The sequence below is a fragment of the Lutjanus erythropterus genome, chromosome 21 (genome assembly GCF_056507025.1).
Source record: "Lutjanus erythropterus isolate fLutEry1 chromosome 21, fLutEry1.hap2, whole genome shotgun sequence".
Taxonomy (NCBI): Eukaryota; Metazoa; Chordata; class Actinopteri; order Lutjaniformes; family Lutjanidae; genus Lutjanus; species Lutjanus erythropterus.
Window position 1 is genome coordinate 20,995,735 of NC_139337.1, and position 26,107 is coordinate 21,021,841.

Genomic DNA, 26,107 nt, shown 5'->3' on the forward strand with positions numbered 1-26,107 from the left:
TCATTCCCTCTAATATTGAAAATCATATCGCAACTGCAATATCAGTCAAAATAATTGCAATTAGATGTTTTCTTCAAATCGTTAAGCCCTAATCAGTACTGGCCCAAAATGAACATTTCTGCAGATATGACAGGCCGATAAGATGAAATGGAGAACGAAGTTGCTATTTACCATGACTGCACAGCGTCAGTTGTGTGAAGGAGCCAAATTGCTTTCCTTCAAAACTGCTAATTTAATTGCCCATCTTAAGAGCCATCATCCTGATAATTATGATGAATTTGTGAAGAACAAGAAGAAACAGGAACAAAAAAAGACCTGTCAGCAGTAGTTTTCTTATGTACATTTTTGAAAAGCATTATATTTTATGTCTGCATCTGCAAGTGGGTCATCATGAGAAAAGTAGGTATAATAATATGTTAATTTCTCTGTAGGACAGACTTGATGTTCCCTGCAATTAGGTGAAACAAATATGCATACATCAGTATTGGTAGTCAGCCAAAATTAGCTGGAAAATATTGGCATTTCAGATATTGTGCCTCCCTACTTATGTTATAGTTATTTGCATTACAGTGGCTGCATAATGATTTATTTACCTCTTGAATATTATTTTTCCTGAATGTAAGATACCGGAGGATTGTCTTAATTTTCATAACCGCAGCCTTTTCTTTCTTTTTTGTGCTCCTCTGCAGGTCTGTTTCAGTCATTTGACTGTGGAGAACATGTGGACTATACAGAGACTGTGTGCGGCTGTGGTTAACAGCATTCCTTACATCCTGACGATGAACATCACATCACACTTCCTCTGTTTTAGACACGCGGGAAAGTCAACCAAACATGCCGACCAGCCTCAGCCCTTCACACGGTAACTATGGCAACTTTATTTGCCCTGCACTTCAAGTACGTGTTACAAAAGTGAATCTTTTATGTGAACAGGTACTGCGGGTTGTGACACAGTGTATAAGTGAAATAACCTGTCCTAACAAAACATTTTCTTTAAAGAGCTGCTAATCAATATTGCAGAGGGAACACGTGAAAACAAACTGCACTGTACGGGATGCTTTCTTTTCCTCTGATGTTTTTAGTTTGTCTGAAATAACAGTATTTTTCTTCGCTGCCTCCTCTTTGATCACATCTATATTTTTTCCCTTGTGTGTGCTGGGTATTTACATCAACAGTCTCCTCTAATGGTGCTTAGTTATTGGTTTTCCTCTAAATTACTTGCATGGTCTGTTTGTTAAAGGGAAGCAAGAGAGTGGTGGTACGGAGAATGAGGGCAAGAGAGCAATTTAACCTATATTAAGGATTTATTAGGAACAGATAGGAGAGATTACATTTTCAGGTGTGCTGTGAGGACAACAGGAAATTTGAAGACAACTAAACGCAGAAACCAATAAACAGACTGGTAGAGTAGATAAAGCAACACAAGGGTTCTAATCGATGAACAAAAAAGCCTTTACACAAACATTTTTCTAAATTTATGTTCCTGCCAACTGCAAACATAAAATGTGTAAATGCACGTACAAAACCCAGTGCATTCTGGGTTCCTCTCAAGACATTTTCCTAGTTGTGTGTTTACATGTAGAATTCCCATAATGAGATCCTCCTGCAAGTGATATTGGTGCGGGATTGCTCTGCACTGGAGGAAAGATGTGAGATAGTCAGGTAATCTCAACAGGCACTGCAGCTTTTTCCTCTTAGATAGAGATGGCCATCTCAGCCTGTGACACAAAACACACCAGTGGATGCGAATATCTAATCTGTTATAAAGTGGAGGGAACTGTGATGCTGTGAAATATATTCCAAATCAGAAAATGTTGTGCAAACTGTATATCAGTGATGTTTTCTCATGATAGACCGATCAATCAGGCGGCTGATTATTTGACATTTTGAGATGAATGGCACTGTCCCAATACCTGCACTCATGAGGCTGATAAACTAAAAATGTCTGCAGCAGTTGTAGTATTGTTAAAATCAAAAATGAAAAATGGAAACCATTTCCATTTCTTTCCATTTTCACTTTGTCTTCCCCACACACAGCTTTTCACTACCACCATGTATATGAGATTAAATTGAATGTTTTGAAATTGATAGACTTTGCATGAAAGAAGAATTATACGTTTCTTTTGATATTGGCATTATACTATATATTAGCGAACAGCTGCCCTGCTTTCTAAATATTGGAATCAAGCATTGAAAAACCCTTAACCATAAAGATTTTCTCAGTGTAGAAGAGATTTGATGAACAAATCTTCTTTGAGGTTGAATATGCAGGATTTCTCAGCTGCTGTTTGTAAATGCACCACTCAAAGTTGGCCCCTCATCTCCGGCCTAACAAATGAGAGAGGGACAGAGAGACAGCAGCACTGGGTAATAGGAAGCAAGAATTAAGTGTGAATTAAATGATGGAGTGGCGTTAGCGAGAACAAAGCAGTGAATCAGAGAAATAAACAGCGGTGGAATTTGTGTGAAAACAGCCAGAGCAAATCTTCATCCTGTCTCTGTGTCCTCAGTCTGCTCTGTCTCTCTCTCTCTCTCTCTCTCTCTCTGTGTGTGTGTGTGTGTGTGTGAATCACTCTGCAATTCTCAGAGAGAGACAGAGAGCAATGATGGGGACAGTGATGTAACTGACCCAACCTCACAACATGCATGCTTTGAAAAAGGCAGAGAGGAGTGTATCTGCAGATACCAACACCACTGCACACTTCTAGTGGGTAGTGAAGATTGAGAGGGATGGTTTTATTAGTCTATACATTGTTTTTTTCAGGAAAATCCTGCACAGTATGCCCTTAAACAGTTGATCAAAGTTCAGTATATTTGTTTTGGGTTTTTTTTGTAAATGAACTACAACAAAAATAATGTTAGCACTGGACCTTAATCCAGCGTGCTGCAAAATACTCACAGCAATTATCTGTTAAAAAGGAATTAGTCAGAGGCTTTAATATTACTGCTAAGTAGAGGAGCCTAAGCCTTGAGATGGGCCTCTGGTTGGCATTAGTATCATTACTGTTTTCTTGCTGGCTTTCATATTTTAGTGGTGCTATCAGAGAGATTTGTCATATCAAAGAAACCAACCAGCGGGCCAGAGATTCAGCCACGCCATGGCCAACAAGCATGAGAGGATGTAGAATGGGCACATTTGAAAACGTATTTCTTCATCTCAGAGCAATATTTCAACCCAAGAGAAAGGGAGTAAGTGAACCATGAACCTTGCAAATCATCCGGGCCAAGTGTAACTCTTCGCTAATGGCTTGGACTCTTTGGCCCCTTTGAATGCTGGGGTCTCATTAGCAAACCAGCAGAGGCTACCACAAAGGCCATTACATCGGTCAGACCATTCTGTGCAGCCTTCACGCCATTAAGTCTGATACATATGGGGACCTAGCAGGGAGAGATAAGGATTTCATTGCATTACTGAGTCCATTATGTTCCACTGGGGAGTAAGGCATTAAAGTTTGTGGTCTGATTAAATTTAGTGCTGCTCAGCTGAAGAGGCAATTAGTGTATACAACACACCTCCATCCTTGACTGTGGTGCAGGTGGTCCTCAGAATAAAACCACCAGCATATGCATAATTTATTGATTACAGTGTCTGCATTAGTCTCTGTTATGCAGGTTTGTATTTGTCAAGCATAGCCTGCGCAGATGAAAAAATACATATGTTGTGTTGTGTGGGTAATTGCAGCCGCAAAAAAGTAATTTATATTGAGGCGGGTGATAGAAGCACAAAGATAGGAGCAATTTGTAGATCTAGAAGCCATTTCAAGTGTGAATTACTGATAAAACACGGTGGCTCTCTAAACTCTATAGGGTTTTTTCCAGCGTTAGGAGTTATAATTAAAAAAATGCATCTTCCACATATCCACCCGCCACATATGTAAATGTTCACCCAAATGCAGTGTGTCCTGGAAATAGGAAATTTGCAGAAGCAGGCCTATTTTCATTCATCCAAATATTCATGCTACTCAGGCTGCTTCAACCGTTTGTCTATTATTTTTCTTTTAAAGCAAAATCTAGGCCATTCTCAAAAGGTCTGTGACTGCAGCCGTTACTTCAGCGAGCATCATCACCACATCTCGTCGTGTGGACTGAAATTTAATTGAATTGGAATTTAATTTTTACCGATGTAATGAGACCTTGCGGGACGGAGGAATCGGGAGTTAGTATTATTTTGATCTGAATTGAATATCACTGCCGTTTGATCCTCAGAATGTACCCACAATAGACATAAAAAGGATTCGAGGATGAAGGACATGAAAGGCTACCTTTCTGAGCGCCTTGTATTGCATCATATTGGCTAAGATGAGAAACAGACAGAGAACGTGCATGGTGTGTTAAAAAAAATACCTCGCATTCTGGTTTCTGTTTGTTCTGAAGGTAATGTAGGTTGTGGTGATTAGCAGCATGGATTCTGTTTAATGCTAATGCATCTGTATGGCTAGACAGTACTATACTTGCTTGTTCCCATTCTAATGAATGCTGGGAGCCTCTTTGGTGAGGGCTGACACAAGCAGTTTGATTTCTTGGTTTGTTTTGTGCTGCGTTTTAATCAGATGTGGAAGGCAGATTCAGGGCACTCGAACTGAATGAACGGAGCAAGGAGCCCCCGCTGCACATATCGCATTGAATATTTTCAGGTTTCTCTTGTTTGTTTACCTGCAGCTGCTAATTCAGCAGCAGCTGTGACATGGCTAATGTTAGGTGGGTCAGTCTCGGCACTTTCACTGGTGGTTTCTGAGGCGGCCTTTTGTCCTTTTATTTGTCTTAATTAAATGTTTTGAGGTTCTTTTATGAATAGACTGATTTAACTGTGCTAATAACATGTTGGATTCATGTTAATGTATATTCTTAGACATTTTTAGTTTTTGAAGAAGACTTACTTTTCAAAAATTATTAGACGATAATTTGATGGCCCTCCTGATGTAACTGGACCCCTGTTGAAGGCCCCGATATAACAGTGAGTTTGTCAAACCGCGGTAATCAAATATGGTTTTAATGTTGGATCGGATTGGTCCCAACCCAGGGCTCAACAATAACGATTGCTCGCTTGTCCCAGGTGAGTAAAATGCCATGTCAGGCTAGTAAACTCGGCAACTCACTTGCACGATCGGGCAAGTAATAAAAAATTATTTATTAATTGTTGAAATAATTTTTCATGCAAAATGCCGTTTTCAGCCTCTCAAATGTAGAGATTTTGTACTTTTCTTAATTTACTACATTTAAACTGAGTATCTTTGGGTTTTAGACTGACAAAATTAAACATTTAAAGACATTACCTTGAATTTTGAAAAACTGGAATGGATGGACAATGTAAAAATGGGCAGGTAAAAACTGACTTTGGGCAAGTAGATTTCTGACCTATTTGTCCGACCGTGCAGTCTTATTTACATGGTTAAATCTGTGAAGTTATGAATGTAACCTATGTTTTGGTAGCTAGATGGTAAATTGAACTTGGCTAGTACCTATAATCCTCCCAATTATAATGTTCATGGAAGAACAATCAAAAAAGCCTGAACATTGGCACAAGCCTGGAGTGTCACACTTTCCTAATTAATCCTGTTACCAACACATAATACTTTTTTTCTTTTACAGAGAGAGGACATTAGGTTGTGGTGGTACCTGGAGGCTATTGCGACTTTGGGATTCAAAGAGAAAGAAGAGCCGGTGTCTGTCTGTCACAACAGAGCAGCTGAAATGAACGTCGTGTGTGTAATATCCGTCTGTCAGTCAGTCACATCCAGTAAACGGAGTCCTCTCGCTCCCCACGGAGTCCTGTCAGTCACCAACACAACAGCTCTGTCTTTTACAGGAGACCTTTGATCCCGAGGTCCTTTTCAATCTGTTCCTGCCACCCATCATCTTCCATGGAGCTTACACCCTTAATCAGGTGAGACTGCTGTCCTGACATGCCTCCAAGTGAAGACATCACCAAACAATCGTTCCCTTCATGCTGCTCCATCAGTTTGAAAAAAAAAAAACCCACTGCCTTATAGTGTGTGTAGCTATTTGTTACATAAAATTTATGTAAATGTGTTGCATACTGTTGACCTGTTTGTTTGTTTGGCTGTACTAATTGGCATTCATTTGAATTTCTGTTCTGGAAATGATTCATTGAGAATCCGTTCTGATTTTTTGCCTTTTTGGGTGCGATAATCAGCTGTATGACCTTAGGGTGAGAATTATTTTTGTTCATTCACACAAATAAACACATCAAAACACAACAACACACACAAGGTTAAGGTGCACAGATGTAACAGAGCAGCTGAGGTACTGGACTTAACTTAATTTATATCGCACAATCCATGCATAAAATACAACACAAAGTGCTGAGGAGAAAATCAAAACATGTATAATAAAACAATAAAAGAAGGGTAAAATAAAATGAAAATTAAAACTGCAGGGTAAGACAAGTTATTAGATCATTTACAGAAAACAGCTGCTTTTTACAAATACAATTTCTTGACAATAACATGATTTTTGGGGATTTTGTTATTGACTACGTTCTAATACATTTATAAAATGCAACATGTCAGACTTTGTCAGGGACAGAACAATGAAGTCTTGGATAGGGTTGCAAATTATGTGCAATTTCCTTAGCTGATAGTTGAAAACATTAACAATTAATCGGTAAAAATTAATCAGATATAAAAAGCATGTTTTTTTTCTCATTGTAAGCTTCACTGAAGCAAGTTTAGTGGCACATTAGATTTGTGATACGTAAATTAAGAAAGCACAAACAAGTGAACAGAATAATAAAACGATAAGGCAGTGGCTCTAAACAGCTGGTCCTGTCTGCCTGTCCTTATGTCCAAACAAAACAATGTCAAATGGGGTGCAATTACTGCCACTTGTAGACTAATAAGGCAGACTAAATCATGAGAAAACCTGTGGACAAATGATAACATGATTATCGATTAATGCATTTTTAATCACTTAAAGCAATCAGCGATTGATCATCGACATCCTTCCTGAATTTATTTCCATTGCTGTCCTTCACACCATCCTTCAACCTTTAATAAGATGAACACAGGTACAACATCAAGAAATGTTACTGCAGAGGGTAGAAACTAAGAATCTAGAAATTTTAATCATATGAACAAACAGTCAGTGAGAATGAATACATGTTAGAGGCACATTAAGCTGCAAAGAAACAGTGTTGTATTATTCTGAATCTCTCTTCTTTGTTATCGCACACATTTCATGTAAGTATGTTTTGAATATGATCAATTATAATCTTCCCATTTTCATTTAAAGTGCAGGTACATTATTTTTTGTTTTTCTTTTGAGGTTTTCATATCAGTCTGTAGCTTCCCAGTAGTGTTCTTTACATATTCATATGTGAACAATAAAGTTTTGTTTGAAATATGAATGTTTTAGCCAGGGGTTAAATTGGGGTTTGTTGGATGTGGAGCTCTGTGGTTTCAGGGCTGCTGTGGGTGCATGTGAGTGCACACAGATGATCTTTCGTTCAAGTTACAGTGACATTCTGTAAAACTGAAACACTATTTCAGCAGAATATCAGGGCAATTTATATTTTCTTATTAACCTGTCAGTTTCTGATGTATTTTTATCTGTACTTTGCTGTCCACCTCTCACTCTGCCATCTGTGCTATGTGACTGACTGACCATCTGATGTTCACAAGTTCTTACATCACCTTATTTCGGCCTATATTCTCTACACCTACAAAGAAAATGTGCTTTAATCATTGTTTGAATTATCAGGACTGAGAAAAGTGTAAAAATTTACAGTGTTATAATACAGCATAGGAGATGTGCGAAGTTTAGCGTCCCCTGATTACATAGAAGAGTGTAGAACAATGTGCCGGAGATGAGCCCCAGACAGCCCCAGCCCAATTTAACCAGTGTTAATATAATGTAGTGTATAATGGTAGTGGTAGTGGACAATATTAAGACAGTTAGAGAATGTCTGGCTATATAATAAGCTATAGAAGATGCTGGAGGTCAATGGCAGAAACACACACGACTACGACTCAATCATAACGTCAGGTCTTTGAAAGTACGCGAGAAGTGATCCCCAGATATAAATTAAGTGTTGAATTTTCCCTAATTTTAGACAAGCTGTAAGTACCTGAAGCCACTGAGAGGCTGTGGGTAAGACGGCCCACTTTCATCTGAGTGAGACTGCACATCGTGGCAGAACAGAGGCAGAGAACAAAGCATCACACCATTGGTAAGCCCTCCTCATCAGTAATATCGTTATAGTATGAGTGGGTTGGGTAAATTCTACAGCATTTTGGCTGTGGGCATAATTACAATTCATAAAAACCACCATGAAATCTGGATCAGTGATGTCAGTATCTGATGAATGAATCAGACCTGAACTGGCACTCAGCACTGATGTTGGATTGGTCCCAAACTTTTTAAGTTTTACCATCAAAATGCTATTTTCTGGGGTGCCCCAGCAGCTTACTTGGTAGAGCATGTGCCTCGCATACTGAGGCTGAGCCCTTATCGCAGTGGCTCGATTCCAGCCCGAGGCCATTGTCTGCATGTGGTCCACTCTCTCTCTGTCCCACCTTTCCTGTACATCCCTGCCTGTCCTATTAAATGAAGGTTATTTTCCCAACCCTTCTACAAACATTTTCCTATGTGACATGATGTAGATTTCTGCATGATGATGATGATGCTACATAAAACCTCTAGGTTGAAGAAGGGGAAGGGATGGGAGGGCATCAGCACCAACTTGCGTCACTGCTTTTTGCTAACGGCTGAGTGGGTGTTTCCATTTGAAAAACCCAGAAAAAGAAAGGCAGATGGAGTTGCATTTTAATATGTTGCTCATTTTAAGTCTCTATTTTTAAAAAAGTAACCTCTGTGTTGTGCCATTTGTACATTTTTATGCTGTGTCCCAATTCCTGCCTGCATACAATTTACACTAAATACTAGTTGTCATAGTATAATGTTTGTTTGCAGTTTATCTACACTACAGAAAACCAATGCAATTCAGTATTTCTTACTAAAAAATACTGTTTTTGCAAATATTTAATGAAGACCTTTTGGTTGCTGTGTCATTTAACTCAAGCTGTGAGCAGCTTCTCTGTTTGCTCGGTGCAAAGCACTGTGGGACAATGAGCCTTTTTGTCATAGCATGAAAAGCACAGGTGTAACTAATAACATTAATTACCGCTCTAGTTCAAGTGTCCCAGCGAGCTGTGACAGTGAGCCAGCATGCACAATAACACGACCCTGGAACTGAGTGAGAGCCATGAAATAGAGCAGTTGTTAAGGTTATTAATCACACCTGTGCTTTTGCTGTTTCTGCGACAAGTCAGTTGGTGAACAGTCTGTAGTGTGCATCAGCAGCACACATTAAGATTGATGTTTTTCTATGAACACACTGAGTAATCAAAACCTGTTTAGCATTAGTATGAAGTACAGAAGTGGGACAGAGCTACTGACGTGTAGTGTTGCTGTTCTGGCCTCACAAAGCTAGATGGCGCCCTCACACTTCGGAGGAAATTTAGATCTTTGCCCTGATGCACTAATCAGATGCACACACTGTTGTCTTCCTAATGTAACTCTTCTGAGATCAGAAAAAAAAAGATTCACTTTATATATAAAAACTCTTCAAAAGATAATAGATTTTTCTGAAACATCAGAAAACCATCTTCAACTATGAGCTTAGTGATTAACATTTAATTAAATACACACATTTCTGACAATGTTGCCAAAAACAGAACATGAGCTGTATTAGAAAAAAGTAGTGTTTTATATAAATTGCTTTCTTTTTTGATGATATAAATGAAATGTAAGTATTTTTTTCATATTCTTCTTAAAGCTGCCACTAGGTTTAAAAGTTATTTACCCACATGGGAAACAAATAGTTAAATTTTACGAAATGTTTGTGCCTCCTAACTGAAACTTGTAAGTAATATATATGACAGTCAGACCAGATACAAGTAATAATAGTAAATTTGTGTAATATAAATTGTAATATAAATTATATACTTTGTTGGGATGTAGCAATATATCAAATATCACAATTTTAAAAATGTCTCAATAACAGATGGAAATGTGACAATGTGATATTACATGGTAAATTATATTATTCTATTTTTAAATAGTTTTAATAAAGGACTGCGGCTGACTGCTATATTGCTTTTGTTTTGCAGCTGCATAATTCAAACATTTATTGCCAAAGACATTTGATGCCAGTTTTTTTGCACATGCTCAGGCTGGCTGGCTTCTTTTATTTTATTAAAGAAGGAAAGCAGAAAAAATATATATGAAAAAAGTGCTGTGCACATCAGATCTATTTTTGAATAAAGGATATTTTTTGTCTTGTAATTTTTAGTAGTAGTTTTTTAAATATGATAAATATAGTATCATGGACACTGAAAATGTAAGCATAATACTATACATTTAAAACATAAACATTTACTATTAGAGGCAAATGAAAATGCACTTTCGGACACCTTGTTATTTAATTGTTATTTTCACTGTCATGCATTCATACTTGATTCACAGTGTTTTATATGAATGGAAAAGCTTCATGCCCTCCAGATATTATAGGTGGAACTAATGGGCTTCTCCCACCTGCTCGAACCCAGTGTTAAAGATGTTGTCTTTCCTCGCTTCCCTGCCTTCTTTCTTCCATACATTAGTCCTTCCTTCCCAGGAGCACCCTTTGTCAAACACTCCCCAATTACCCCGGGACGCCAGGCAAGGTTTGACATGTTGAGTCACGTGCACATTCTTTGATGCTGAGGCTCCGGACCTGACCAATCCTGTGGCTTGTTAGTGAGTCTGCCGTATCCTATTGGGAAAAGAGAGTCTCGCGGGACTGAGGGAACCTTACTGACTCAACAGACGAAGTACATTCACTTCCTCTCTTTCTCTGTCTGTGTCTGCATGTGTCTGTGGGGCCCTCACACACACACACACACAGACACACACACACACACACACTGAACATCATTACCATAACCTCAAATCTCCCTTTAAGATACACGAATAAGACAGCTTAGTTGCCCGACCTGAGGGCAGTACTTTAAATCCCGGCCTTGGGGACAAGTCGTGTGCCGTCACCCTGGCAACGGAGTTATGCCAGTGGACAGAAAGGTTCCCCAGAGGACACGCTGGCATACTGATTATTATGGGATGCCTCACAGTAACAGGATTAGTGCTTAACACGCACCCGTTACCCGTCAGGAGCTGGACTGCGGTGTTGAATGCTGAATGGGCATCTTATCAAGTTTTTGCTCAGAGTGTACAGTATTTTCATAAGGGAGACCATACAGTGGTGCATTCTGGGACCGTTGGATTTTAGACTTGCTTTATGGCCAGGCCTCAGAGCAGAGTTATCATACTTTTGTATTTTTCATTAGCCTATTTTTATTTCTTGTCTAACCTTTAGCCTGAATCTTCACTGTAGATCCTCAGTTTGGAGCTCTGTGCACGTGCACCCTGTCTGAATGTTTGACGGTGTGAGTATGGAGGTATTTTATGTTTTATGCATTTGTAGACTGGTCACCTATTATCCTATTAGACATTTGTGTGCAAGTTTGTCATAATATTCAAAAGAATTCTTGAGTTATGGCCAAAAACATGTTTTGTGAGGCCACGGTGTTCTTGACTTTTTGACCGCCAAGATCTAATCAGTTCATCCTCAAGCCTAAGTGGACATTTGTACCAAACTTTGAGAAATTCCCTCCAACTGTTCCTGCGATATTGCAATCACAAAAGTGGGAAGAACGTGACGTCACTGTGACCTTTAGCACCAAAATCTAATCAGTTCACCCTTGATTCCAAGACATTTGTGCTAAGTTTGAAAAAAAAGAAAAAACTCTGCCAAGGCGTTTGAGAAATATTGCGTTCACAAGAACAGGAGGGACATGAGATCACAATGACCTCTGACCACCAATATTTAATCAATGCATTCTTGAGTCCAGTTGAACATTTTTGCCAAGTTTGAAGACATTTCTTCAAGGTAGTCTTGAGATACCTATTTGACATCCTGATGTGTTTACAAATAGCTTGGACACATCCTTCAGATTTTACCTTCAACTTAAATGTTTTTTCATACCTAGTTATAGTTTTTAGTTTAGTTTTAGTTAAATATAATTACCTTGTCCCAGAGGTGATAAAACTTCTTCTTCCTCTTCTGCTTCTGTTATATTACTGTCACAATGCCCTTCACAAACTCTTCTCGTGGCTTTTAGTCACGTGATTTTGCACACACACACACACACACACACACACACACACACACACACACACACACACACACACACACACACACACACACACACACACACACACACACAGTCACTCATTATTCCTTTTATTACGTCGGCATGCTTGTAATACTGTTATCAGGATGCCGGGGGGGGGGGTGAAGATGGATAGGTGCTGAGATAAGCTGTCTAACAGGAGTATTTGTCATGCAGGAGGGTGTGGGAGATCCATACACACACCTATGAACGTGGTTAAATTTAACGTTACCCAGCGTAGTCGCACAGCTCTGTGTGTCCACCTGTGCTAAGCAGCCGCTGCCTGGAAACGGGTCAACTCATCTGCTGGTAGCGTCTGGCCCCATTACCCAGAGTCTACTCTGGGGGAAGCCCTGCTGTGGTTAGAGGGATGACTGATAGGCCTGCTTTGGCTGGCGCTCCCTGATGACCTCACTGTGTGTCCTTCTGTCTGTTTGTCCTCAATCCCAGGGCCTGCGTCTACAGTTTCACCAGACTGATGGCACTGCTGGGCTGAGCAGCAGATGGAGACTTCTTCCTCACTGATTGCCTCCTGTTTGGTGCCATTATAGCAGCCTCTGACCCAAGTAGCCGGCCTTATAAAGCAACTCCTACAGTCAATTCTGGTGGCAGCATAGATTTCTTTTTAAATATTATTGTTTTTATACAGATATAAACCATAGACAGTTGACTAAGTGGACAGAGGTTCCAGGTTTGAAAAGTGAAGCCAATGCAAAAGTGTCTTAAACCTACAATTTTTCTAGTGGACAGCAGGGGGCGACTTCACTACTAATTATATGGAGTTTTACGAGAAAATGACCCTACTTCTCACTTGATGTATGACATCATTCTCATTCTCAGTGAGTCTGACCAATGCAACGCACAGAGCTCACAAAACTCAGATCAAATGATTCAAATATGGATCAAGATTCTGTTACGACAGACGCCTATTTGTCACTTAAAATGTTCTCAGAAACATATTTTAGTGGCTGTTTAATTGTAATACGAGAAAGACCGGAGCCAGGGAGGCCTCCATTTTTTTTCCTAAAACCAAGAACCACCCAAGTCGCAGTATGTCACCCACCAGCTCTACATTCTCATTGGTTCTGCACATGCTCTGCTACAAAAACAGATGATGACCTCCATAATGCCAAAGCTGAAGCATTGAAGCAGTTGTCCACAAAGCAATGGTGGAATTCATGATGGCTCTGTCCAGTTATTCTACCGTTTATGATATAATCCTTTTGCAGTATTCTGCTCTCCTTCACAAGTCTCGCATTTTATTGCTTCATAAATTTGGCACTTGCTCACAGTGAATAAATAACAGACACATCACAGAGATCAGCCTTAGGTAAACACATACAAATGAGTTGAAAAAAACAAGTCTGAAAAATATCAAAGACATAATGTGTTGAGACTGTTACAGACAACCAGCTGTAGATTTATTCATTCCTGCAGCTTCTAGGTTTTGATTCACAGATTCTTGCAGTTCTCTGCAGCATCACACAACATGATGAGACATGGCATCATGTTCGAAAAGGTCAAACGTGGCTCATGCTGTTCTTTCACACTCGCTCTATACCCTTTTCTGTGTTGCACAGAAGATACTGTCAGGTGTAAATGTATATAGGATGGACAGTGGTGGAATAAATACACGCATTCTGTACTCAAGTAGAAGTACTGAAGTAAAATACATCTGTTGTCCACGTACTTGGTAAAGGCACTGATGGATATACCTAGGAATCCTTTCTATGTTTTATTGCCTCACCCATTTAGGTTGAACTCTGTCTTGATGTTGAGAAGGCAGCGTTTAATGATACAAAATAAAAATAATCAATAATTCCCCTCAAATGCATTACATGAGCTGTGTGAGAAGAAGAACTGAGAGGCTGCGACAGAGAGGGAGAGATGGAGAAGCACTTGAGCTGCAGATGGAAAAGCCCAAATATAGAAAAATGAGCAAAAAGTAATTAAAAAGGTGTAGCAGTGACCATAAAGTTATAAAGTGTTCAAATAAGCTCAACCTCTGGTGGCACAGACAAGTCTGTTAGCATTTACTGTCTGATATGAGACTGCTAATAATCTAATGTTATTTTTAGTTTGTGTTTTCATGACAAAATGTAGTTTCATTGTTCTCCTTTTATGTAAGTAGAAGCGGTGACAGGCTAAAATGGCACTTTTTTACGTGAGGAGAGGAAAGGAGAGGGCTGAGTCTCATGTCTTTAGAAACTAACGTTACATTATTTATTATGTTGTGCTACAGACACTTCATATCCAGATTAATTGACACATTTGTGAGTAAAGCATATAAATGGAGAGGAAAGGGACTCCGTCTTCACTTTTGAAACTGTATTTTGCGCAGTAAACACTTCATATCCAGGTCATATAGTTCTGACTGTTTGAGAGAAGTACCATGCACACTGATGCTTCAGTATTAATAATCTAATGTCACCTCTGGCGTGTGTTTTCATGACAAAATTTGGAGAATAGACAGATTCATATATTCAAAATTCAAAATTAAAGACTCACAACTGCAAAACAGACAGTTGCATAGTGTTAATGCTAAAGTGATCTGACACCTTGGAATATCATGTGGTGTGACAAAAATGTTTTAAATGTGAGAATTTGCTGCTTTTCATTGTAAGTTATAAATAATTGTAAGTTATAATGAAGAGTCTTGGTTGGACAAAACAGCTATTTGAATGACGCCACTTTGGGCTCTGGGAAATTGTGATGAGCATTTTTCACATTTTTTAAAAATATTTTATAGACTACATGATTCATAGATTAATTGTGAAAATAATTGTCAGAGTAATGGACAATGAAAAAAAATTATTAGTTGCAGCCCTAATTAAAAGTCAGCTTTAACATTGTGACGTTTCTCCACTTGGACATCTATGATATGTCAACCCTTTTAATGCTAATGATGTGTCTCTCCTTCTACATAGTGCTTTATGTATAGCCATCCTTTTCTTAGCAGATTGAGATTGATAGCCAGGTCTATATGCTGGAACAAAGTCACAATGCCCTCTCAGTAGATGCACCTGCTTTGAATTCGGTGCACCTTTTACCTAAGTGAAACCACAATATAATCTGTGTTCTTCAAGATCAGTCAAGTGGGATGTCATAAGACATTTTGAGACGCCACGACTCTGCGAATGTTAATGTTCTCATTTGGTAATGAATTATGTATACCAATAAGTGGTTGATCTGGGTGAGTGTCAAAGAGGAGCTGTAAATCATGGTGCAGCTGTCACTCTGACTGGCGTTATTTTCCCATGCTCATCCCTGCAAACCCCAGCGCCCTCGTCACTTTGATTAGAATCACACTGCAATGCATTGATGGCCCAAACACCCAGACCCCTAGGCTGTTTCTCCATCTCGTGCTGTCCAAATATAGTGCCGGCTCTCTGATTTTCTGAGAGGGAGCCATTAAAATTTCCCCGATCATTTCTCTCTCTCTTGTACATTTGCATTCATGGGGACCAAAAGCTGAAAAACACTCCAGAAACAGGCACAGAGTTACTTTCACACACGCACAATGGTGCAGTGACTCTCAGAACAATTTAGTGCTGAGGAATAACGCTTTTTGTCCATGTCATAACCCTTGTGGGACAGCTCTGTGGATGTGTCGCTGACTCATGATAGAAATCTTGAAAATGCTGTGATAATGATCACAGGCTGGCAGTTGAGCTTTTAGTAAAATGGGAGTTCAGTTTATTTGCCTCTTTGCTTGCACTGGACTATGAAATGTAGCTAATAATGCCATTAAAATTCTTACATAACTTTAAAAACATGTTTAATTTTCATCAGATGGTCACTTTCTAAATGTAACAAACCACTGTTGCTGTTTACTGCTACAAGTGTAACCATAGTTATTATACACATTACATTTTTAGGTTATTCGTAGTAGTTACTTTACTGATTTTGTGTCCCTTATTAAGCTGTAGAGTTTACTGTGTATGTGATATATTTCAGTATAATAATTTCACAACATTATTATGGACTTGCAGAATGAAATTAACTGTTACAAATTGTGTTGCGTATTATTATTTAGCATTTTCATCATTTACAGGACTTTAACTAGTATTTTAATTACACATTTACACGTGTAGTATTTAAGTTTCTTCTTCATGTCCCTCTTGTCTAAGAGCTAATTAGTTCCTACCTGTCATTGTTTAGGGGGGGACAGGTATGAGTGTGGGGCCATGTGTGCAACAGTTTTATTGACCCCGCTGTGAACCCCAAAGAGTGAAGTTGCTTGTACTGAGCTGTCAGGACGTTTTGGTGAAGATTAAATACACAAAGAGAAGTTGTAGCAGTTTATTACGAAGAAAAGAGGGTTACAGACTGGTTTTCTTCGTCTTCGGATTAATTATTCGAGACATTGGACTATTTTACACCCGCCAGGATTTATTGGACAGCGTCTGACTGCGATCTACAGGTGGACTCTGTGCATTTATTTAAGTTTTACATGGACTTAAATGGGATTTTACGGACAGTTTCCAAAGTCTCTGCGGTCATTAGTGGATGTTGAGGACAACGAGTCTCTCGCTGATGATGACGACGCGACCAAAGAAAGAAGGTAAGTTTCAAACACCTTGAACTCCGCATCATGGCGGCTCTTTAGCTGTTAGCTTGTGTCGAGCGGCTACTTTTCGTGACGTGGTGTCGGAGTAGTTTTATGAGTACAAATACGAGTACGTGAGGACAGTATCGGACCGATACCCGATGCTGGTATCAGTATCGTTGCACCCCTACTAATAACCCAATGAAAGCTAAATCTGAGAGCAGCAGATAGCAACTGTAGTCTTACAAAAGGAAATGTTGCCATTGAGTATAATTATTTGGATGCTGATTTAGGGCTGCAGCCACAACTGAAGGCACTAATGCCATGTCCTCTACTGTTTCTGGGAATTTTGTTTTTTTCTACATGTATATTTTATGTCTTTATCTCAAACATACTGCACCAAATACAGTTCCAAACATACTTAAACATGATGGTCTATGGATACCAAAGAATACAAACCCATACAGAGAAAAACTACCCCATGATTCATTAAATGGCTAGCAGTAATTAATATGAGGCTGTAACAGTCATGAGCTCCATCCAGTCCTTAAAACAAGGTGTTTTTGTGTTTTTCCTGTTCTGTAGTGTAATCCTGGCTGCATTAAGGAAGCTTGCAAGAATTTACCAAAACGGTGCCTTTGTAAGTCTGGCTTGTAGAGCAGATTTGTGTCCAAGAAGACAAAAACGAGGTGTTCTTGGCGAGGGCTGATCCAACCACTCCTCAGTCTCACCCAGAACTCAAGTCCAAAATGGAAAACCAGTAAACACTCCCACACAAGGTGCAGAGAAGTACACATAGAGCTCTTACATTTCCATTGCTCTGAAATTTAGATTTGAATGAGCTGAGGAGGAGTTAACATTTTACAATTACAGACGAAACTTACATGATGGGTTTTTAAGACTGATTTTGATGTTTTTAGAGTCAGTATCGTTAAATGAGACTAGTATTTCTCTCTCAAAATTATATTTTTGGGAGTGTGGAGGATCCTCTCAAGCAGTATTTAGACTATAATGTGAGGAGATATAGACTCAACAAAAATATAAATGCAACAAACCTCAGTTTTTGCTACCATTTTTCATGACACAAGGTTAAAAAAAAATCTAAGACTTCTTCTATGCAGACAAATTGTTTATTTCTTTCAAATCTGTTCACAAATTTCTTGAAACCCATCATAATGAGCACTTCTCCTTTGCCAACATAATCCATCCACCTGACAGGTGTGGCATGTAGAGATGCTGGATAAACCGCATGATTAATGCACAGATGTGCTTTGGGCTGGTCACAATTAAAGGCCACTCTAAAATGACATTTACTTGGCACTGAATTATGATTATTTCACATGGGGCTACAGATAACATTTTTTTTCCCAGGAGGGCAAAGACATAACCCTAGTCTGCCAATTAAAGGCAGAGTGTGAGTCATTTGTGAGCAAAATTTGAGAGAAATAACCCATTTGTGTGCCCAGAAAAAGTCTCCTGTCTCCTGTGTAGATCCTGTACTTCAAGTCAAGTTGTATTTATATTTCTGTTCAGTATAAATTCACATAAACTCAGTGTTTCTAACATTTTGGATATGACCCTGACTTCTTCTCATATTCCAAAGACATAATGTTGGTCTAGTCATATCGAGACTTTAAATTAATGTCAGTGTGAGTCCATATGAGCGAGGAATAGACTTGAGGTCCTGCTGACAATTCAAAAGCGTATGCAGGTACTGAGAAAACATATCTGGTAAAAGCACCAGCAGATTTAAAGGTAGATACAGATGTACACAGAATCTTTATGTTTACCTTCCTCTTGCTATTTTACATTCTCTTGTGAGAGATGGACAGACGCCGTGTAAGAAATTGAAATTTATTTATCAGTTTGTTGGCAATAGAGACAACCAGTGAGTAAATGGGTTTTAGTCTTTGTCTATATTGATATTCATTTAAATATGTGCAATTTTATGAGGCTCAGATGTAACTACCATGCAGTTATTTGTTTCTTTCTACATGCATGTGTTGATTTTTAATTTGTTGGTTTTATAAGTCCCCAAAGATCCGTAGTTCTGAAAACTGTTCTTCTCAGACTCAGAATAAGACACATGGTTGAGGTCACAAAGTGGAACGCCTGCTGCGTTGCATCCTCTGTAGCCTCAGGGATGGTTACAAAAGGTCGGTGAAACCCTCACTTAACTTCTCAAAGGAAAGACTTTTTTGTTGGGGCGGGGGCGGGGTGGCGCCGCAGTATTTCCTTTCATCTTTTGAGTTTGTATTTATCTATTTATTTATTTTCTCTTTTCAGGAGTTCTCTTGAATACCGCACATGCATATTTCTCTCAGTGTGTCAGAGCTGAAAATGATGCCAGAGTTGGAAATGTCTTGTTTATAGCTGTTTACATCAGATTTCAGCAATAACCACTGAAATTTAAAGTGAATATTGAAGACAGATAGACATACGTGTATGCGTGCACGACTCAACATGGCAGCAATATTGCAACATTAGATACAGTATTAGTATTGCAGCAGAGCTGGGGTAATAGAACATTTAAGCAAAAATGGAAACACAGGCAGGCCATAATGACTTTTTAAGCACATACACTCTAATTAGCAATATATAATAGGCTTAAACATTGACAAGTTAAGAAATGTGATATGGTGCTGTAAAATTGGTTATTATATCATATTATACCATGATTAGATAGTGCATATTTAGGTGTAGTCAAGCATTTTGATACTTGTGAAAACAGGAAGTGGTTGCTAATTGTGTATATAATAGTGGGCCTAAACATTTGTCAGTATTACAGGATACAAGATCACTTTATTTATCATTATACAGCAGAGTTGTATAGCAAGATTTAGATGTAGCTAGCTCTTTGTTTTTTAAGAAAAACAACCTACACAGTAGATTAGTTGAAGAGATAAAAATAAAACAAATTGTTTTACACGGAAGAGTGCTGAGGATGAATTAAGCAGTCTGGCAGCCTGAGGTTAGAAGCTGTGCTGTTGTCTGGTGTTACGGCAGTGGATACTTCTATATCTCCTGCCTGATGGCAGCAGGGTGAACCAGCTGTGGTGGGCATTGTCTTATATATCCTTTGGGCTCCATGCAGACACCTCCCTGATATCATTAATGCTCGGTCAAAGGGTACCAACGATCTTGTGGGTAGTTTTAATGATCCCCTGCTGAGTTTTCCTGTCTTGAGCCATGCACATCCAGGCAGGATGCTTTCTAATGCTCCTCTTTAAAAGTTAACAAGAACTTGGCTCAGGAATTTTGCCTTCTGAAGTTTCCTTAAGAAATACAACTGTTACAGGTTCTCTGACACAAGTTGTTTGCAGTCTTCAAGCTCACTGGAAGATGCCATTAAATCCTACACACTGCTCTTTAATTCTTAAATGTTACAAAATTTGATAAGTAACGCTGCTGGTGCAAGACTGGCTCCACTAACTAGAGAAAGAGCAGCACACAAGTTTTTTGATGTCTTCTATTTATGTAAGGCTCTAATTAAAAAACAGGCACTTTTACGTACTTTTTTCTCCAATTGCTTTTAAAAGGTAATTAAAACTAATTGAATTTTTTAAGAGACCTTGCACTGACATAACAAGGAACTGCTGGGAGACTCAAAGTAAACAAAACTGCAAAACTACTAATTATAAAGTGCTGGTTTACTTTCTTTCAAACTGTGAGGGAGATTTTTCTAGCTACAGTCTTGTGACCCTTGTTTGTACACTTGTCAATGCCTAAAAAATTGAGCACTTTTTACTCCGAGCCGGGGAGATTATAGTAATTCCCCGCTGACCATTATCTCTTTCCAAATGCATCGCTTTCAGTATTATATCTGCCTAATTTGGTCAAATCAGCGAGCAAATCCCATGCTCTCTGACTGAGACGACCACGAGCTTTGCCTCTGCTAAACCTCTGCAGCGGGGTAATTTGACCTAATAAGGCTTCCATTCGACCCTTTCAACTGTATTATGTCTGAAATAATTGTCTACTCTCTCCACCTTATGGTGTTGCTGTGGAAACTGATGAATACTTGACAGCTGTAGGACAGGGTTGCCATGACAACACAGCCAACCCGCACCCTTGTATGTGTGTGTGTGGGGTGGGCGCTGTGTTTTTTTTTTTTTTTTTCCCGCCGTCTTGCAGTGTGACTGGTGCACGACATGCTGTCATCAGCCAGGCATTATGGGAGCAGGGAGATGGAACGATCCTGACTCCAGGGCCTACCTCAACCCTCTCCAGATAAAGGATTTTCCCCAACCAGGAAGAGCTTTAAACCTGTCAAAGACCAAAGAGCCAGATCTGTCAAAACAAGTCCTGAGGCTGCTCTCCTGCCACTGCTCTTATTGTCAGTCTGGTCGTATACTGGCTGCGTTGCCCTCGCTGGCCTGGTATTCACCACAGGGCCAAACGCTTCTAACAGAGGTTACTCATTATTCATATCACAAATTTTCCCGGAAACTAATTTATAGGGTTCTTTTTGCACCTTGGCTTCAACAGGTGGAATATGAATCTACCGGGAGCTGTTATTGTTTTGAATATAATATTGTCTGGCCTTCAGAATGCCACTGCTCTGAGTTTCTGTTTGCCTGTCTGTGCATATATCCTTATGAGTGTGTTGTGTGTGTGTGTTTGTGAGTGTGCATCTGTGTTGTCTTTTTCCATAGCCGACATTGTTTTTGTTATATGATAATTTTGTTTTGCCTTTTTGAAACTGGTTTCTCTTGCAGCATTTGCAGTAAGGATTTGTGCATTTTTCCTATCTGTCTATACATCTATGTATGCAGCCATTTATGTAATGTAATAGATCATAATCTAATCTAATGTGATCTTAATCTAATCTACATTATCAGTAAACATACACTCTAAACATGCAAATAAGGGTACCAAAACGGTTCTTCCTGAAAGACTGAGGTTCTACCCAGAACTGTTTGCTTCTGAAGAACCTTTTTTTTTTTTTTTTTTTAAAGAAAGGTTTGTCAGGCGTTCTTTATAAGACTAAGGATTTTTTTTATGAAACCTTTTATTCCAAAGAGCCCCTTTTGGAAGAAAGAGAAACCTCTGGATGGGTTCTTGATACATTTATTTTATTTAATTTTTTAATTTGGAATTCAAAACGGTTCTCTGTGGAGCCCCTGAGTGTGTTACAAGTAAAATTGTTGGAATATATAAAGGTTCTTGGTGCCCCTTGGTAAGTTCAAAATTCTAGGTTGAACCCCCTGTGTATGTTCTAGATGAAAAGGTTCTTGGTAGAACCTCCTTGGTTGGTTCTTCTTAGCACCCTAACCATTACCAAATAGGGTTTTCCTGTGGGGACAAGCTGAAGAAATGTTTATGGCTCAAGTTAACAGCGTACATCCAAAAATGCTGGAGTCGATATCCTGCAGAAGGAGGTACTTGAGGCGTCACGAAGTGCGGAGTTGACAGGCTCGTCATCGCCTCGTCATTGTCAGTATTCTCCTTGTCACTCAGTGTCAACTCTCAGCCGCCCCGCGGAGCTGAGCATGTCATGTGTGCGTGCGCTCATTCATATGCTCAGCATCTTCTGCTTGATGTTTACTGTTGGTGAACTCACTGCGGAGTTCAGCTCATATTCCTCTCAGCAGATGCAGTGTGCTGAGAGATGCAGCTGTATAAATAAGTGAGTAATAATTTGTTTGTATTTTTTTCCACAAATTTGAATTTTATCATGAACGAGACGAGAAATTGCTTTTCTACACATGACGTGGGATGCAAGTTGAAGATTGTGTCTTCAGCAGGATGAAGAAATTGATTATTTATACAGCATATGCATTTTTTTGGATTACTGATTCAAACTGCTACTGGCTAATCTTAAAAGTCACTGTTAACACACAATACAAAACATCCAAATGACTGTATTATTTCAGTTAAGCAAATTTCACATACGGTCTCAGGGCATGCAAGCTAAATTTCCATCAAATTTAGTTTCTTTACCAATTCCAAATTGTAAACAAATGATGTGTTATTAGGAGGAACAGAACAAGTAAATTACAAGAGATGCAAATTGTACATTCATTGTGGAACTGTGTATTGAATGTCAAGGGATTCTCTATGTTAATTTTGTGGACATTGACTGGTGCCTGGACAGGGAAATGCTGTAGAAGCTGCCAGGCCACTAGAATCTACCCTCTAAAGTCATAAATTTAATAAAGAACATTTTAAAAAGTCATGTTTGCCATTACTGCAGGTGTACAGCAGGGTTGTCTCCTCTCTTCTTTGATTTTCATGGTTACCATGAAAGGAACAACTGCAAACCAAATGGCAGGAATGCAGTGGACCTTGGTAATCCAAAGACCTTGATTTTGTAGAAAACCACATTCAGCAGAATATAGATAGACTACAGGATAGCAGTGAGCAGTTTGGACCAAGTATCAATGCTGGAAAAACTAAGACCTTAAGAATAAACTCAATCCCATCAGGCCATAGAGGATGTTGAGCAGTTCACCTGCTAAAGTATTCACATTTAGCAGGGATGTAGGAGCAGACAAGGACATAAAGCGATGGATTGGTAAAGCACAGCAAGCTTTCAAGATATTACAACCAATCTGGTTATTAAACCAGCTCTGCGTATCTTCGATAGAACATGAGGACTGACCTACTCTGTAATTCTGAGAGTTGGAGAACCACAAAGGCACTCGTAAACAAGTTACGGGTGTTTTTCAGCAAATGCCTACGCTACATCCTAAAGCTATGGTGGCTAACAAAACCACAAATGAAGAATTGTGAAGGATTACCAACCAGTTCCCTGCCCTGCAATGTCTTGGTGTCTCCTCCTCACCATAAATTCAGCCATTGTTTGATTTTCCACAAATTATTTCACTTTTAAGGGACTGTTATGGGTCCCTTAGAATTTCCTGAGGAGAATGGTTACTAAGGAACTCATAACAACACACAAGGGCAAACTTAATTGCAAATAATTACACTGAGACTTACTTATTCTTATGAGTTTTATAAAATCACCCTTAGTGATCCTTGGGGTGATTTTATGCAACTATTTTTTTTTCCTAAAGGGACCTTCACAAGGTAAGAAATTTATCCTGGTCTCATTCTGAGATAGGGTGCAGAGAGACAAAGCAGTTTGGAGAGTTTGGAGAATCTTAAACACTTTTCTTCATCACATTTGTTTGTGTCTCGAAGGGAACCCTGGATTTGTGAAACCATCTGTGGGGGACTTAAGCCATCCTTAGATGACAACTTAAGCCCAGTGTTTTTATGTGACTGGGCACAGGAAAACATGGCTACCACAGTCAAAAAAAAGAAACACAAATAACATCATAAGACGGGCCCTGGAGTACAATCCGCAGGGAAAAAAGAAAGGATAAGGCCAGAAAACACCTGGAGACGTTCCACGCTTCAAAACTCGGAGAGAATCAAAGTAAGCCACCAGGAAGCAAAAGCCTCAGAAAAGAGCGAGACTGTGAGTTCTGGTGGACACGCCATGCACCTAAAGAGGTTTTAACTGAGTAAAATTATTGCACTTCACCATCTCGGCTCATCTGAATGTAAACCTCCAGGATGCTTTTTGTTTCAGCGATTAGCAATCTCACCCTTTGTTCTTCCATGTGTCATCACAAGAACACAGTGCTCGCCTGGAACAAAATCAAAGGAAATTTGACTTTTTGTTACGTAGTCTTACAATGCTTTGCCTTGCAGTTTCATCAGCTCTCCTGATGAGTTGGAGGTTCCAAGCATTTAACCTCTGTAGATGACTCACACTGTGACATAACACAAGAGCTGGTTACAGTAAATGCTAGGGACTCCCTTCCAGGCATCAGCGCTGGTGAAACAGACAAGACTTGACCTATCACTAGACATCCATTCCTCTCTGCTCTCGAAGCCATACACGATTTCCTAATCGAGATGTGTTTCTTATCGTTCTTTGTGTTGCTGAGCAGTGAGTGAATCTTACATTATTTAAAGCATGGAGCTCTCTGCCTGTAGCTCCCCTGCATTAAACTGTAATTGGCTCCTTTTGGATGTTTTAATCAGCTGCAGGGTCTTAGCTCTAATCTCCCCCTTCTCCCACCAGTGTCGTCTCAAGACTCCCAGAATCTCATAGTCGTTATCCTTCTATGCTGAAAACAGCAGCTATACCCCAAGCTAATAAACACGTTCACATGTATATTCATGCTCGCCGAACAAGAACACAAGTGAAAGAGAAACACCTGCAGGAACAGCCGGTAACTACCAACAACTGAATCTTATCGAGCAGTTCAGTCGTTTACTTTACTTGAATGATCTGTCTTCGCTACAGCTGCCAGCAAATCACAGATTGCCATGTTTTACTACAGGTGGTATGACTTTGATTTGCAAACACAGGAAATGTTCACTGTAAAATACACATCACATACTCAGACGTAGATTTCGCATGTTTTTAGTTTTTTTTAGTTTAGGGCTGTACCGAATAGTTTGAAGCTTTGTTTGTAGCGTTGATATGCAAATTCGTTGACATTTTACACGTCTGTTCTTTCTTTTGAAACTTTTCTGCACAGTTGCAGATCAAGATTAGGCTACACTAATATTATTAATATTATTTGTTGATTTAAATTGCAGTGATGGCTGCGTAGGATTATTTCCGACTAGTGTTATCCAAACATTTTCAGTAACTCTGGAGCCTTGTCCAAAAAGTCCAAAAGTTACAGTTTATTTTAAAAAGATGTAATCTTCTCCAAATTTCACATCATGCTTTTATCTACTGAAATGTTCTGCTTCAATCAACACTCTTAGAAATAAGGGTTTTTCTTTTATTTATTCAAAACCCTCAATAGGAGCTTCAAATGTGAAAAAAAACAAAAAAAACATTGGTATAGGTTTTTGCCTTTTTTTCGACATAGTACGCAGTTCATTCATTCAGTGAAAAAAACATACAAAAACACATTTTAAAGCTACTACATTTTGGGGACCCCTGTGGACAAAAGCAGTGGCGTTTCCAGTGCCGTAACCACAAAATGTAGCATCCACAATATTATAATCTGAATTTAAATCTCCTCCTGCTTCTTTTTAACTGCTCACTGCAACTTTGGCTGGGAAAATCTAAATGCAGGCTTGTTTAATCTGATTTCAAGGTGAATCCGGCCTAATTGCAGGCATTAAGAGCGATTATATAGGAATAGCTAATTTTCACATGAATGGTCTTATTTGTTTGCCATATAGAGACATCAGTTTTGAATTGAGTTTCATAACCAGTTAAAAACTCCTCGCAGCTTTAACAATTCCTAAAAAAGTCGGTGATCAGCTCAGTATTTCTCTCTGTTCTGTTACCCTTGCAAACATAAATATTGTCTGTTCCAAAGCATTGTGTATTTTCCTCAGCTGGGGC

General features: G+C 39.1%; 1 pseudogene; it reads left to right on the plus strand.

Annotated features, from left to right (window-relative positions):
* LOC146307615 (sodium/hydrogen exchanger 9-like) overlaps positions 1–26,107 on the plus strand; it is a 103,461-nt pseudogene that overhangs the window by 9,670 nt on the left and 67,684 nt on the right.